General features: G+C 44.1%; 1 protein-coding gene across 4 annotated transcripts in view; it reads right to left on the reverse strand.

The window, feature by feature from the left end:
• The window catches only part of Immp2l (inner mitochondrial membrane peptidase subunit 2), an 811,392-nt gene extending 795,553 nt beyond the window's left edge, over positions 1-15,839 (reverse strand). The window contains exons 1-2 of one of the 4 annotated variants that reach the window (XM_038337160.1): positions 15,778-15,839; positions 15,289-15,361 (exon numbers count right to left, since the gene is read on the reverse strand). The gene's annotated coding sequence lies outside the window, so the exon portion shown is untranslated. Of the gene's footprint in view, positions 1-15,284; positions 15,362-15,460; positions 15,568-15,777 lie in introns of those variants that run through there. The other 3 variants (XM_038337162.1, XM_038337163.1, XM_038337161.1) reach the window with 3 other exon arrangements.
• Positions 15,840-16,956: the final 1,117 nt, after the last annotated feature.

Here is a 16,956-nt window from a genome sequence, read left to right on the forward strand (position 1 = left end):
ATGGGCTCCTGTACAAGCACAATGCACAATGCACAAGCTGTGCATTCTCGAACTGGGAGGAATAAAGCTTTGTCTAACTTAATACATTTTGTCACTGGCCAGTCTAAATATTTTAAAGCAGAGGGACATTTTGAGGAAAACTAGAAGTGTTCTCTCTCTGTTTCCTGCCTGAGGAATTCAACCTCACAAGGTTGTTTTTAATTCCCTTCCCCATAACCCCTCTACCTGACTTGACATTGCCCCCCTAACTTTGACTACATGGAGACTGGTCATACGGACTTTGGAACCCAGTCTTCCCTTTCATAAACAGAAAATGATGTGTCTCTCTGTCCGTGAAGAATGCAGCAGTGTATCTCCTGCTCTTGAAAGGAAAGCTAACGTCTCGGGCTGACAGGCGGGCAATAAACATGATCAGGAGCCGAGCACACGGAAACATCCCAGAGCCTCTCGCAAGAAGACACAAACAAGCTCAATCTGTGAGACATACCCAGGAGCAAACACATGCTTTTTCCCTTCCATACAGCGAAATAAATAACCATCTTTTCAACATTTTTCATCAGTTATCTATTCTTTTTAAAAATGATTTGTTTATTTTATGTGTTATGGGTATTTTGTCTACATGGGTACATGGACATCTGCACAGCAGAAAAAGCAACTGGATCCCAGGAGACTACAATTAGAGATGGTTTTGAGGTACCATCCAGATGCTAGGAATTTAACCCAGGGTCTTGGGAAAAGCAAGTGCTCTTAACCACTGAGCTATCTCTCCGGCCCCAAGAAAGTATTACTGAATTTGAAGATAATCAACTATGACTCATTAACCAAATAAACCATCACATTTTTCTTTAAAAATCTATTTTCAATGTATACATGAGTGTTCTGCCTAGATGTATATATGTGCACCGTGAGCATGCCTGGTGGACGGAGGACAGAATGGGGTGTCGGATACCCTGGAAACGGAGTGACAGCTGGATGCCACCACGCAGACAGTGGCAGATCATCCTCTGCTCTGCAGGAGTAGCAAATACTCTTAACCACTGAGCCCTGTCTCCAGCCTCAATTCCTCGTATTTCTTATAATGAATTAAAACCCCTACAAAGAGTTCCAGTGTTTTTTAAAATAATCTCTGATGTATGTTCTCTCTCCATATTCCCAAAAGGAAAGTGAAGCTTAGAGAGAAACAACGCAGTGTGCATGTCTGTATTGCTGATGGAAAAGCATGAATCAATTTCATTACCCAATCCACATTCTGGGTCCTGAGCACTAAGATAACAATAATAACAATAATATATTTAATATATTTAATGCCCATTTTTAAAGTTTATTATAAAAGTTTTATTAAAGAATGTTTACAATATTAACATCAGTCGTATTTATCAGAGACCTCAAATAACACTGTATTGTTGAGACCACAGAACTTCTCTTACATAAGAGCAACAAAAAAGTAGAAAAGATTTGGTCCAGCTAGATGGTTCATTGAGTAAAGGTACTTTCAATGACCTGATGACCTGAGTTTGAGCCCCCGGACCCACACAGTAGGAGGAGAAAATGATTTCCTGCAAATCAACCTTTGACTTCCATATATCAATGTGTGGTACACATAGGATGTAAAATATCAAAATAAGGTGGCCCAAAAAGCATAAAAGGAGTTAATGCACAATGACGTCCCCAACTTCAGTGAGATCAAAAAAGGTTGTGTTAAAATTTCAGTCAGTTAAAAATTATCTGGTTAAGATGGGTAATGCATGTGTACATGTGTGTGCTCACAAATACACAAAATGAATGTTTTAAATTGTAAGGTGTTTCAAATTGCCCTTATATAACAACGCTAAATTATTTAACAAAACTAAATAACCATTCACCGTTTGAATCTGGCAGTAATAAAACTCTCATTGCGCAACTATTAGACAAACATGCTCCTTATCAAACATGAAGATGTTGTAACAGTCTGCTGCAGCAAACAAGCCAGAAAGTAAAGAGAACGGGCTGCCTGCTGGAGGATTCCCACTCCACGATCTCCCTGAGACTGAAGAAGTAGGAAGACTCTCAAAGGAGCAGAGGCTTCTGGGAATGAGTGGGGGAGAAGGAATGAAGAGGCTTTGGGGGCAAAAGGGGCCACGGTGACAGACAAATGTTAGAGTGGTCCAGGCCCACAGAAGGCATCCCACGAAAGGAGCATCTTAAACAGTGTAGCCTGGGTGACACTAAAGCATACTTAGGGTCATCAGCTGTGTAATGGTCTATCCTGTCCCTGGAAGAGACAAGCCCCGCCCACTCCTTCCCCCATCTACTGCCAAGGCAGGCAGATCTTTCCTTCTGCTTCCAGCCTGAGTCTTCCTTTTCTATCTCTCTCCTGAAGAGGTAGCTGCTACCATGGCTCCTCTCCTCCCCACTTCTCCCTTTCCCTCCTGTTTCTCTCTCTCTTTCTGCCTCTCTCCCTGCTCTTCTCCCTTCTTCCCATCCCTCCTTTCTTCTCCATAACCCACTAAATAAATATCCAACTTCACTCTACATGGCATCTCCCGCCCCTCGTGACCCACGGGCCACTTGGGGAACAACACCATTTTACTTTTACCATAACAAGCCGTCACACACACTACTCAGTGGGGCTTGCTAACAGGTCAGGACGTTGGACATGTGGGAGGGAGAGAAAATACAGGAAAATGCTGAACCTTCTGTTTATTAACAATGCTGAAAACAATAACATAACTTCTTCAAAGCTAAAGTGGGACCTGGAAAAATGGCTCAGCAATTAAGGACTCTCAAAAAGGACCCAGGTTCAGTTCCCAGAAACTGCATGGTGGCTCACAATCATCCATAATTCCAGTTCCAATGGTATCTCCAAGGGTACCAGGCATGCACATGGTACAAAAACATAAATGCAGGCCAAAGGCCTATACACAGAAAATAAAACAACTATCTTTTATAAAGCAACAGTGGCAATCTTTCTTCCTTCCTTCCTTCCTTCCTTCCTTCCTTCCTTCCTTCCTTCCTTTCTTGTACTTATGTTTCCTTCTCCGCTTGCTACTACCATTTGGTAAAGAAAGGAAAACCCTGAACCCTTCAGGGGAAGCCCTCTGCACACATCCAGTGCTCCTTCATGTCTGAGGCCCCTCTAGCCTGCTCACCCTCCAAAGACAGGAAGGAAGCTGGGCACAGAGATGTGGAAGACAGGGTGGTCCATGGCTACAGAAGAAAAGGATTTCTAGAGTAGGAAACCGGGAAAATCTGCCAGAATAAAACAGAAGAAAAATCCCAAATAGCTCTGAATTTGTTTATTGCTATACAAGGTGGGAAAATCATATCTAGTGAAATTATCCTAACATATAAATGTCACAGTATTACAAACACTTCCTGTCTTTAGAAAGACGTCTTTGCTGTACTCGGTGTCAAAGCGCATCTCACTGGTAACTGGTATGGGAGGCCCTTCTGTCGGTGTGTTGCTTTTATTGGTTAATGAATAAAGAACTGGCTTGGCCTATAGCATGAAAGGAGGAAGGTGGGGTCAGAGAGAAGCCATGGAGCCACTGCCAGAGTCAGGCATGCTGAAACTCTGCTGGGAAGCCACAGCCATGTGGCGATACACAGATTAGTGAAGATGTATTAAATTAAGATGTAAGAGTTAGCCAATAAGAAGCCAGAGCTAACAGACCAAGCAGTGATTTAATTAATATGGTTTCTATGTGATTATTTCGGGTCTAAGCTAGCTGGGCGGCTGGGAACCAACAAACGGACTCAATATAACAGGTGAATGTCTTGACAATGTGTCCTCAAGCTACAAAACAATTTTTCCAAATGTGACCATAACTGTTACATTTTTCAAAAGAAAGATACTTGTGCCAAATGTCACTGCAAAGGCCTATTTCAGAGAGAGAGAGAGAGAGAGAGAGAGAGAGAGAGAGAGAGAGAGAGAGAGAGAGAGAGAGAGAGAGAGAGAGAGAGAAATTGCAAAGATTAAATTTTTATGATTTATTCCATGGAAGAAAGTTGTCTATTTTTATCATCTGGGTATTCTAAGTTGAAAACGTCAGTCTATGGCCATGACTTCAGTGTGAGCACAGAAGCAGAGGTTCTCAAAGTCACTGAAGAACGGCTGTTGTATGTGTGTTTGCTTGTTTGCTTTGATCAGGGAGGAGGCTACGCCACACAGTCTAAACCTCAGAGTTACTTGAGAGAGGTCAAGGCTCCATTGGCAAATCCAGGACCTATGACAGACAGGCTTGATGATGAATCTGGCAGAAGCCACCACCACTGTGGCAGTTTGAATGCCATTGACCCCCATAAGCGCACAGGGAGTAGCACTATTAGGAGGTGTGACTTTGTTGGTGTAGGTATGGCCTTGTTGGAGGAAGTATGTCACTATGGGGATGGGCTTTGCAGTTTCCTATGCTTCGGATACCACTGAGTATCTGAGTCTACTTCCTGTGGCCTTCTGATCAAGACGTAGCCAGCACCATGTCTGCCTGCACATGTCAGGGGTGTTCCTGAATGGAGGCCTAGTAAAGGCCACTGCACGAGGCTGTGAAGTGGAAGCCTGGAATTGCCTTGGAGAAGCCAGAGTCGTGGGATCTCTGCCAAGGAGAGCTGCTGACAGGACATGGAACCAGCCCAAGAGAATGAAGTGTGCTGCAGTCAACACAGCTGGATGGAGTCGGAGACCTGAAGGGCATTTGACATCAGACATGGAGATGCAGAGTTTGGAATTTGCACAACTGGTTTTCAGTCTTGCGTTGGTCCAGTATTTACTCAATATGATTCCTTCCCTACATTTTGGAAAGGTAACCTATATACTGTGCCATTATATGTGGGAAGTATGAGATCTGTGTTTTGAGTTTGATTTTACAAGGGATTGCAGTTAAGAGACAGTATGAATCTCACAAGAGATTTGAACGTTAAGACATTGCTGAGACTGTGACAGATTTTTGAACTTGAACTAAATGCATTTTGCATTATGATGCTGTGAAAAGCTTACAGGAGCCAGAGAAAGGATTGTGGTGGTTTGAATGCCATTGGCCCCCATGAATTCATAAGGATTGGCACTATTAGGAGGTGTTGCTTTATTAGCGTAGGCAAGGCCTCATTGGAGGAAGTATGTCACTATCAAAGCAGATTTTGAGGTTTCCTATCCCCAAGATATCACCCAGTGTCTGAGTGTACTTCCTGCTGCCTTCTGATCAAGATGTAGCTGGCACCGTGCCTGCCTGCAAGCGGCCATACTTCAGTCACCATGCTCCCCACCATGATGATAATGGAGTTACCCTCTGAACTGTGAGCTAACAACTCAATTAAATGTTTCCCTTTATAAGACTTGCTGTGGTGATGGTGTCTTCTGCACAGCAACAGACACACACTAAGGCAACCACCATCACTTCCACCTGAGCAAACCCCCTTATCTGAAATCTCAGTGTTGATGCAGAGAACAGCACTCTACAGTTGCTCGGTTAATACTGCTTAGACACAAATGAAGCCCAGAGCACTAGGTTAAACATCTTGAAGGAACACACTAAAAGGGAGCAAGACGTCACCCCACTTAAGAAGTTTCCAGTCTGTGGGGTTGGAGACATGGCTCAGATGGTGGGATGTTTGCTTCAAAGCCTGAATCCCCAGGGCCTTATAAGCCCAGCAATGGAGAGGTGGATGTGTAATGATTAAAAGAAGATTCAAGGCCACCTGGGCTATAAGAAATCTTGTCTGTAAATTTAATTTTTGAGAAACTTTTTTGTCTACAAACAAGTCTAATTTTTATACCCAACAGACAAGAAAAATTTGGTTAAAACCTTTTGTTCTTAACTTATCGTTAAAGGGGGGGGGGGATTTCTTGACCACTAAATAATAAAGAAGATAATGCTAGAATATAAAATACTTGGAGGAAGAGGAGAAGCAGGGGCAGAAGAGGAATAAGAGGAAGTAGAAGAAGGGGAGAAGGGGGAGGAAAAGGCCAACCAGGCAAAAGAGATGTAAAATTAACACAACACAAAGCGAAACAATGTGACTTCCATCCAACCTATAATTTATTGGTCAAAGAGAACAGTATCACTGTGTGACATTTACACGGTGTTTTCATGATTTGCACAGGACTCTACATCAATTCTTACCTGAGCCTCAAAGCAATCCCACGCCTGGTTAAGGCTGCTAACCTCTCATACAGCCAAACCCCACAGGATGATTCCAACAAGCTTTTCCCCATTCTCATGTGTGGTTTCCCCTTCTGGCTGAAGCACAGCTGCTCTATGAGGCCAACAGAATATCTAAAAATGATGAATCCGTCATAAAAGAACTACCATTCCCATGGTGTTATCTTGGCTCTTGCTCTGGAGGAAGCTGGCTCCCATGATGTGAGGACAGCCCCATGGAACTTGCCAATTATATGAGAAGGGCCATGCTCCAACAATTTTAGCTCCAGCTGGTATCTGACAATCCCATGAGACACCGAGAGAGAAGCCCCTAAATCGGTGACTTACAGCAATTATGACATACCCATGACTACTGTTTCCAGCTAAGTTTCGTATGTGTTATAAAGCAATTGCAAACAAATGCATCATCTATAAAGAAAACTGCAACTAAGCAAGAACCTTCCCTACCAGCAAGCTTTCGTAACCTGCTAGGAAAGATAACGCATCAAAGGTCTTTCCCAGCTATGAGCACTGTGAACTATAATATCAAGCTACAGGTAAGATTTGTGCAATAGTGGTACAATTTGCAATGGGGGGAACCAACCATTCTTGGACTAGCACTGAAGCCCAACCCACAGGAGGGACTACATGCTTGATACTACAACCATAAGCCAAAACCCAAGGCTGGGGAGGGCACAAGCCTAGAGGGAAACTCACTACTGTTGCTTAGTTAAATTGACATGGCATGTTTATACCCATATACAAATTCTATTCTCACTTTTTTGTTCGTTTTTTTCAAGACAGGGTTTCTCTGTGTAGCCCTGGCTGTCCTGGAACTCACTCTGTAGACCAATCTGGCATCAAACTCAGATATGTATCTGCCTCTGACTCACAAGTGCTGGGACTAAAGGCGTGGACCACCACACCTAGATGCTCGTCCTTAATCACAGAAGCATCTCTCTGCAGTAGACTGGTTAAAATCGGTAAATCGAGAGAGATATGAAAGGGAGAAAGGGACCTGGAGGGAAGAAGAGGGAATGACAGGAGCGGGAGTCAGATGGGGGGTCAACAGAATGTACTACAAACATGTATGAAACTGATAAAGATCAAGTCTAATAAAAATAATTGTTTACTGTAGTGAATGCCCAGTATGGAACAGTCATAAGTGAAAAAGGATAAATTCACTAACAATGTCTATATGAATGATAAGCAATGTTGGCATTTGTGCTAGCTAATTTAGGACAACTCTATACAAACTACAGCCATATGAGAGGAGGAAATCCTGACTGAGAAAACGCCTTCATATGATCAGGCTGTGATAGCTCAGCCTATAAAGTATCTTCTTAGTCATAGACGGGGGAGGGCCCAGCTCACTGTGGGTGGTATCATCCCTGGCTGGTGGTCCTGGGTTCTATAAGAAAGCAGACTGAACAAGCCATGTGGAGCAAGTCCGTAAGCAGCATCCCTCCATGGCTTCTGCATCAGCTCCCACCTCCAGAATCCTGCCCTGTTCCTATTCTGACTTCTTTCAATGATGAACAGTGCTGTGTAATCCAAATAAACCCTTCAATCCCCAGGGCTCTTTGGTCATGGTGTTTCAGCACAGCAATAGCAACCCTAACTAAAACAGTATTTAAGGTAGACTTATTAAAATGAGAAAATTCTGGAGTTCAAATAACACATGACATAAAATTTTGATTACTACTTTTCACTTGTTATAATATGTATGATATTGCTATAAATTGTTACTGAAGTTCATTTTAATGAACGAATAATAATAGTCAATCTAAAAAAGAAAACTAAAGCATCCCACTTTTACATATGCCATGGCTCAGTGAGTCCAACTTCCTATCATGGAGCCACAAGCAGAGAAGGAGAAGGAAAAAGAGAAGAGGAGGAGGAAGAAGGAAGGAAAAGGAGGAGGGGGAGGATGATGAGGAATAAATCAGGTGTTCGCCATAAACCAGGGAAGGAAAAAGCAAACAAAGGCACAGCTGGTCTCCATTCACAAGGAGCGTGAAACCAGACAGCATGCAGGCAACTATGCTTCATCCTTTCCTCTCCATGGGCTCCTTCCTCTCAGAATAACCCTGTCTCTCTCTTTAAAAACATTCACGAGAAACCTTGGAGAACTCTCAGATAGTGCAGCCAGCCTCCTTGCATGTTGGTGACTTCCTTTCTTTGGTCCTGAATGGGGACCGCTGGGTTCAAATACTTTCTATTTTTAATGTCTTTAGAACCTCATGCTGTTTCAAAAATAGCTGTACAATGTTCCCTTTTTTCCACACCTTGGCCAACACTGTCTCTTATCTAAGTACCCACATCCTAACAGCTGTGAACATAGGGAAACAACCTAAGCATTTGCTAACATGAGAATGGATAAGGAAAGTGTGATATAAACATACAATGAAATATTATTCAGTGTTTAGAAGTGAAGGGAAGAGAGGGGTTCTAAACAGAATATACCTATAACCCCAGCACCTGGGAAGCTGAGGGAAATGAATCATGAGTTTAAAGCTTAGGATACATAGCAAGACCCTGTCTCATAACAAAGAAAATGAAACTCCTGTCATTTGCCATAATACGGTTGAATTTGGGTTAATTCATTATCCTAATTAAAATAAGACAGAAACAAAAAAGAATTACTCCTTATTGCATGATCTCATTTACATGTGGAATCTTAAATACAGAGAGAAACAAAACAATGTTAACAGAGTAGCAGGACAGAAATGGGGAGGTTAAGTCAAAGAATAAAATGTAGCAAAAAATGAAAATAAACAAGTCTAGACAGCCAATGTTCACCTAAGGGCTGAAGTTAGCAACTGTATTGTATTGTACTGTACTGGGGGGGGGGGGGTTACTCAATGAGTGAAAGTTAACAGGTCTCTTGACCTCTCTGGCCACTTCTTATTAGCATCCTTCATCTTTATTGGCTTATCCTCCAGTTTTAACACTCTCTAAGGCTTATTGTATTCAACTACTGTTTTTAATTCTGTAGCTATATATTTCATCTGAACACTTTTATCCTTTCCTGGGCTTTCAATTACTCTCTGTTATGCGCAGATCATGGAGGCCCCTCAAAACCAATCAGGAGACTGAGCCTGTAAGTAAAAGCAAAGAGCCTTTATTCTCACACAAGTTTGCAAATTCGGTCTCTCTGTGTGTCCAATGTATTGACGGGATCAGAGAGCCCTGAGCTCAGTTAGAATATGGTTTTTATAGTAAGTAGCAAAGATGGGGATGAGGGATGTCTAAGATTTAGGACCCCTATCTTTAGGCTGGCAGTTGTCTACGGGTGTCCTGGTGAAAAGCCACGAATGTGTGCTGGCAGGTGATCCTATCTACAACAGTTGGAATGTTAGGCATTTCCTGTGGATGGTCTGTCCCGGGGTGGTGCCTGGGTAGTCTCAGCTTATGCTCTTTCTTGCAACCAGGTATTGCCGTAAGGAAAACTACTGAGACTCGGGCCTCTATTGAGCTTGTCATGGCTGGGTCCTACACTCTCACATGGCAAGAACTCAAAAAGCTTTCTCTGGCCTCCTTAGTCTCCTGTGATAGCCCCGGATCCTCTATCTAAATTAGCTTCTGTGCACCATCAGCTCCCCAGGGATATGCCCACAAGTCCTTTAACCACAACACTGGGAAAGTACAACTCTACACCACTGCCTCATTCCTGCCTCTCTTCTCTTGCCCTCTCTACCCTAGGGAGCATCTATATCACACACAGATCCTCTCTGACCACATCTACAGCACATGCCCTCTCCTATTCCTTTTACGTTCAATCACAAACGCCAGGCAAGCTCCTGCTTCCCGGATACTTTTCCTAAACACTCTCGCTTCTCTGTCGAGACTGCTATCTCCTACTGGCCCCGAGTCTTCCCAGTTCCCAGCCTCCAAGTCTTAGCATGCTGCTTTCTCGGTGTCCTTTGTGGCATTCACAGTTCTTCAGTGACTCACTAGTAGATGTGGATACAAACCCTGAAATTACCCAGTCTCATCTGCTGTCACACCTGCCTAGCCCTTCCCATGCACAGAGCTCCCAGGCCATTCTGTGACCACAACCACTCATGCTGTTGCTTCTGGTAATGAGTGATCTCTGTTGCCTATCAAGCTGTCTCAGCTTTCTTTCCTTTGTTGGTGGGGGAGGGCAGGGAGCTATTTGTTTGAGATAGGGTTTCTTTACATAGTCCTAGCCATCCGGGAACTTGCTCTGTAGACCAGACTGACCTCAAACTTAGAGATCTGCTTTCCTCTGCCTCCCAAGAGCTGGAATTAAAGGTGTGCACCACCATGCCAAGCTCATTTCCGTTTTCAGGTTTGAGTCCAAAGACAACCGCTACTGACACTGTTCTTAGCATTTCAATCACGGTCGGAATGGAATCCTGCTTGGTCCCTTTGCACATGCACCAAGCTCTGTTACAGCATACTATCTGTATAGACACCCCACATCTTACTACACTACAAGCTCCTTAGCTAAAGCTTCTACTTCTCATCTTTCCATCCACAGCACTAACTGGACATATACAGCTTTTAACCAGTGGAAGAGAGTAGAAGGGATAAATGATAACTAATAGGTCAACAAAGGAGTAAGGAAATCAACTGAACTTAGCACATAAAAGCCTAAGTATAAGCATCTATTTCTGATTCCATTTAGTTACAAAGAAATAGAAAAACATGGTTGCTCGCTTATTACCAATGTAACAAAGAAAAACTTATTATTGAAAGAAGTGGCAAATAAGGACCTAAGAGTTCCGGATACAGCTGGGCACGGTGGCGCAGCACATTCCTTTTATCCCAGCACTTGAGAAGCAGATGCAAGCAGATCTCTGTGAGTTCAAGGCCAGCCTGATCTACAGGATGAGTTCCAGAACAGCCAGGACCACATAGTGAGACCTCTCTTTCAAAAAGAAAAAGAACAAGAATTCCCAATAAAACCACTCACAAAAGAGGCTAGCACAGACACGACTCTTTCTGTGATTCCCACTCATCCCCCATAAAACAATCCATCTCATTAAGCTGTTTGCTTGGACTGAGCCTGGCTCCTCCCTGTCTGCTCCCCACTGGTCCCCCTGAGGATACTCTGTATTCCCTTTCTCAGCTCCCACCACCAAATCCAGATGCTATTGGAAGCTCCGCCCACTGAAGCTTCAAGCCCTGGCTCTCATGTTGTCTGGATGTAAACACAGAGAAGACCCTAAACACATTTCTGCCATTTTTTACTACATATTTATATGAAGCAGCATTCTTGGCACTGATGAATATGGAATATGGACCCATTATGAAAAATGCTGAAGATGTTCTAGGTCCTGAAGTATCTAGTCTCCAGGAAAGGTTTAATTCTGTATGTAAATAAATGAGAACATCTATTTCATTACCATGCAAATTTCTCTTCTGTAATAAATGGTGAAGGTATTCATATACCAAACAACTACTTTTAAAAGAATTGCTTCATGGCTTATTATAAGTACTTGTTTGATTTATATACCTACTTTATATATTCTATATGCCAAGGGTTATTTAAAAATTTGTTAGACAAAAAGGAACGCAGGTGGAGAGATTGAAGAATCTCTAGGAGTATGCATCACCTCTAACAGCATATGATGGTTTAAAAGGCTTTGCTACTTTAACCTGGAAATCCAAATGCTACTTGTTATTCTTTCTCTGTGAGTTTGTTTGCTAACATGAGAGAAAATAGACTCGAAAATGGGCTTTTTAACTCAGAAGACAAAGGCAGGTGGATTCTTGAGTTACAGGCCAGCCTGATCTACAGAGCAAGTTCAAGGACATCCAAGGAAACCTACGAAATCCTGTCTCCAAAAAAGAAAGAGAGAGAGAGAGAGAGAGAGAGAGAGAGAGAGAGAGAGAGAGAGAGAGAAAGAAAAAAGGCAAAAAAGAAAATGGACTTTTAAAAACTTATCAGGTTCCTTTTTAAAATTAAAAAAAAAAATCTTATTTAGACTAGGCTAGACTAGAACTCAGAATTAGCCTCTGCCTCCTTGGTGCTGGGGATTCCAGGCAGGAGCCAGGACCCTGAGCTCTAGTGTTCTAGGTTTGGCTTTTCTTTAAAACAGTTTTCCTTCTACAAAAACTCAGTAGAAAAACTCGCCAAGAACAGGAACTATTTCCCTTGCTAACTTGTAAGAACACCTGGGAAAATGTGCACGTGTGACCAGTGCTGTCATCTGAATAAAACATCACACTGGCTGGGCCCTGCAGACCAGCGCTCCACAGAAATGCCACCAACCACAGCAGTACAGCTGACGCGCCAATAATCTACTGACAAAGTGTACTCATTAACAAAGCAAAACCAGATGTCTGTCTGTGGACTTGTCTTTCTCAGCTCCAAACGTGATACCGGACACACTAAATATACAGCTCGGCTGAATATTAGACCCACAACTTGGCAAAATCATGACAGAATGGACATGAAGCATCAGCATTTTTATTATAATGCTTCTATGTCAAAGATGTTTCTGGAATAGAAATCCTAACTTGGAGCACTCAGATAAATGTGACAGGCTGTCCGTCTCACCTAGGGAATGGTGGCAGGGCTCTTTAAACACAGGACAGAAACCCTTTCCCTTGTTTCTCGAGCTGGCACCCCTAGGCAGGACTGTAGAGAATCTGAAAGCAAAATCAAGCCACACTAGGTGTGGATCGTTGTTTGAGAAATTCTGGGATCAGATGCAGCAGATCCATGTCAAATGCATTATGAAGATGCATAAATCAGGAAGACTTGGCGCTTACAGGAAAATGGGTTCTAGGCTGCCTGGCACTGTGCAGAGGAAGATCAGAAGCAAATGATAGGCAGGGCCGGAGAGATGGCTCAACAGTTAAGAGTAATGGCTGCTCTTCCAGAGGACCTGCGTTCAGTTCCCAGCACCCACAACTGTCTATAATTCCAATCCCAGGGGATCCAAAACCTCCATAAGGCATACATGCAGGCAAAACACCAATGCATACAAAATACAAACAAGTTTAAAAAAGAAAATGGCGACAATCAGAGAAACAGGACAGCGAGCACACAGGTGCATGTCAGGCACTGTTTTGTGCGGTCTTCCTTTTTAGGTCCTCATTGCTCTATGTAGATAGCACCCAGATCAAGCAGCAGGGAAGTTGTAACGGGGCCCCAGTGACAGCAGAGTCAATAGGATGCAAGGCTACGTCTAAGATTACAGATACTACGCCAGGCGTGGTGGCACACTGCTGTAATCCCAGCACTCAGGAGCCAGAAACAGGAAGGTTCCCAGTTCAGGACCAGCCGGAGTCACATAGTGAGACGGTGTGGAGGCTGGGCTGAAGCTCTTTGGTGGAGGAGCTGCTGAGCAGAGTCCAGGGCCTGGGTTTGACCTCCAGCACCTCAGAAAAATAAAATACTATAAAAGGCATGACACATCTACATGAGGATTTTAGGGAGAGCCGGGACTGACGGCAAACAGCCAAAAGAGAAGAAAAGGAAAAAAATGCAGTTTTACCAAGAATGCTAACATACATATAATGCATATATTACACTGTATATGTTTCATGCAGATAAATACCTCCGCTGTATGACCAATTAACATGTAACTGTGGGTTTCATGTCTATACATGGTATAAAACCTTGAAAAGATAAATACCAAAATATTAAAAATTTGAGGTGGATTTATATTAGTTTTTACTTTCATACTCCTATGAGTTAACCCTAAGTAACAGTTAAATAACTTAATTTTGATCTCAACCTATGCTCATGCCAATAAAGCAATGGGGATAAATGTACCGAAATCCACAGCAGGCCTGCTTCTGGATTACTCTCCTAAGTACACCGCCCTTGGCTGTCTCCCTGTTTTCTAAAACTAAGCCTTCTTATAGGACAACTCAAAATGTTACTGCCAATCCACGGCACTGGAGAATGACCGTAACACTCGGCATGACGGAAAACACAGCTGAGATCTACCAGAAAAGTGGGCAGACAGCCCTGTTCTCCCTCAAAACTACAGATCCGCAAGCCACTAAGACAGCAGCAGGGTGGAGTTCTTGCCCATTTACACGTAATTATTCAAAACCTCCACAGAAAAGAGGTCCATTCCCCCACCCCCACCCCCCAAAAAAGGCCAACTCCACAGTCTCATTTATGGGATTTTGTTTGTTTTGTCTTTGAGATGGGGTCTCACTGTGTGATCCTGGGTGGACTAGAACTCCCTAGGCTGGCCTCAAACTCACAGAAATGCACTCAGCTGTGCTGGGACCAAAGTCTGGAGCTGTCACCAACCATTCTCCAGATGCCATTTTAATCAGTGTTCATTCAACACACGCTGAAAGGACATCATAAACAGAGCCCCTCGTTAATAAACAACCATCTCCCAGTTCCTCATGAATTGTGTGAACATCCACAACTTAACAAGGAAGTCAGGCATGTGCCAGGACGGCCACTGAGGGTAAGTCTAGCTTTCCTGTTTAAATATACAGGCTTGTGTTTACTGTTCTAGCTAACTTACTGGATTTTGGGTATCAGTTAACAGTGACATATATAATCCCGGGAGGTTTCCAACCTGAGAGAAGCCGTGTATCCCATCACCACATAGAGACTAGGGAAGTGGTATATAGGAGAAAGAACAGAAACGTCTCAGGGAAGAACCAATGAAAAGAGACGGCACTGAGTGTCTTGTAAACTTCCCAGGACTTCAACGTAACTTCTTAGAAAAGCACGGGATGCTTGAGAACAAATTCTTTCTTCTGTAATTCTGAAAGATCTCGAAAGAGTGTCCAGTATATGAAATTGCATTGTCTTTATGGGATCATATGTGCTTTTTCACCCCTGCTGGTAGATTTTAAAATGCAAAGATTCCCTGGAAGAGTAATCACCAAGCAAAGCCTGGATTACCTAACACCCTACTAGTGAATGCTACCCAGCAAGACAAGTGACCACAGGGGGACTACAGCATCGACGTGCAAGGTTAAAGACTTCTGAAAGGAAGTGAGTTTTCTGTCAGGGGATTTAAAAGCTGTTTAAACTTCCAGCCCACTCCATGGACTTCGGAAACCTGAAGAAACGCTTGGTCTTGGGAACAGTGACCTTCGGAGGTGGACCTCCAATTTCTGATTAAAAAGTGGAATTTGGACCCAAGTTCCCATGAGCAGTTTCAGGTCTCGAAGAACACAGTCTTGGCTCCTTCCGCCCCTGGCGATACTTACTTACCCTTTCTCCCGCTCTTCCTCGGTGAGAAGGGGTAAGTGGTAATATTGTACCCTCGCCCAATTTGGCCAAAATCCTAAAAGTAAAACGACAGAGACAGGTCCTTTAAAATCCTGTGGCTCGAGCCTGAGCAGCTCCCACCAGCTGCCCACCGTGACTCCAGGAGCAGCGGTACCTCCCGGCTGCTCTCTGAGCACCCCTGGGCGGCGGGGAGAGGTCGCCACCCCGCCCGGACCGGGACTCGGGTTCCCTAACTGAGGGAGAGAGAGGAGGACAGAGAGGACAGCCGCGCGGCCTCGCTTGGAACACGCGCACGCACGCATGCTCGCCGCGGTCGCGCGAGTAGCGGCCGAGCGGCTCCCCGCCTCCCAGCAACGCCTCCGTGTCTCAGGCCAGCCTCGGGATCCGAGACCCCGGCCGGGACACCGAGGGTCTGCCGGAGTCCACCCGCATGCCTCGCCGCCCCGACCCGCCAGCCCATGCCCGGCGCACCCGCTGCGCAGCTCAGCCCAGGGGAAGTCCCCGCGGCACGCCACGCCCTCCGCCGCGGCACGCCACGCCCACCCACCCCGCGCGCGCGGGTCGCCACGCCCACCGCCGAGGCTGGCCCAGGTCCCACCCCCAGCTAGGCGGCAGCGGGAGACTCCGCCCTCTACGGAAATCCCGCCCCCGGAGCGCGGCTCAGGGTTGACTGGCAGCCAGGAGTTGGTTTATGTCAGCGGCTACACTGAGCCCGCCGGCTGCCAGTTACAGTCTTAGAGGTTTTAAAGTCTAAGCCCGGCTTCATGTTCAGGGCTAAAAGGGCAAGAAAAAGCAGCAAACCACAGGAAGCTGTGTTCAGCTTCTCCCAGTAGTTGTAGGTCAGGGACCGAGACTGGACTGCTCTTTGGTGTGTTGGTGGGGGAAAGGGGGAATTTTATTTTTGTTTTGCTTGCACACGGGGAAACTTTCATTTGGCTTCCTCTAACAAGCCAAAAGAGAAAAGAAATCCAGAACAATTTTTTTTTTTTTGTTTTTTTTTTTTTTTTTTTTTTTTTAGGGGGGGGTTGGTTTTTTTTTTTTTAAAGAAACTAGATTTTTATTTTATACTTAAATTTTTACTTTCTAATTGTACAAAATGTTAGCCGTGTTATTACAATGTACAAAAATAAACAGTGTTTACAGAAAACTGAACAGACAACAAACAACAAAATTGTTTTTTTTTTTACTCCTCCCAAATTGTACTTTTATCTTTTCTAGCTTTATCATTCTCAAGTGTAAATAGTGCATTACTATAAGTGCATAGTGTCTTGACACTCAGAATTCAAAATTAATTCTAAAGATGGGAGAATGTAAGAGACTTAAATGGAGCCAGGTAGTGGTGGCACAGGCCTTTAATCTCAGCACTCAAGAGGCAGAGGCAGGGCTTTCTCTGAGTTAGAGGCCTGGTCTATAGGGCAAGTTCCAGAACAGCCAGGCATACACGGAGAAACCTGGTCTCAGAAAACCAAACAGAAAATAGCTGCACCTATATTCTATCCAGGACAGTAACCTTGATAATTACAGAAGTCTACCAAAGAGAACAAGGTTACTGTCCTGGGTAGGATGTAGGTGCAGTTATTCTTATCAGCAGCTGAAATAATTGCTCCAAGGTAAGTTTGATCCTGCCAGTGCTTACTGACCTAATTCCAA

This window comes from Arvicola amphibius, chromosome 7 (genome assembly GCF_903992535.2).
Source record: "Arvicola amphibius chromosome 7, mArvAmp1.2, whole genome shotgun sequence".
NCBI lineage: Eukaryota > Metazoa > Chordata > Mammalia > Rodentia > Cricetidae > Arvicola > Arvicola amphibius.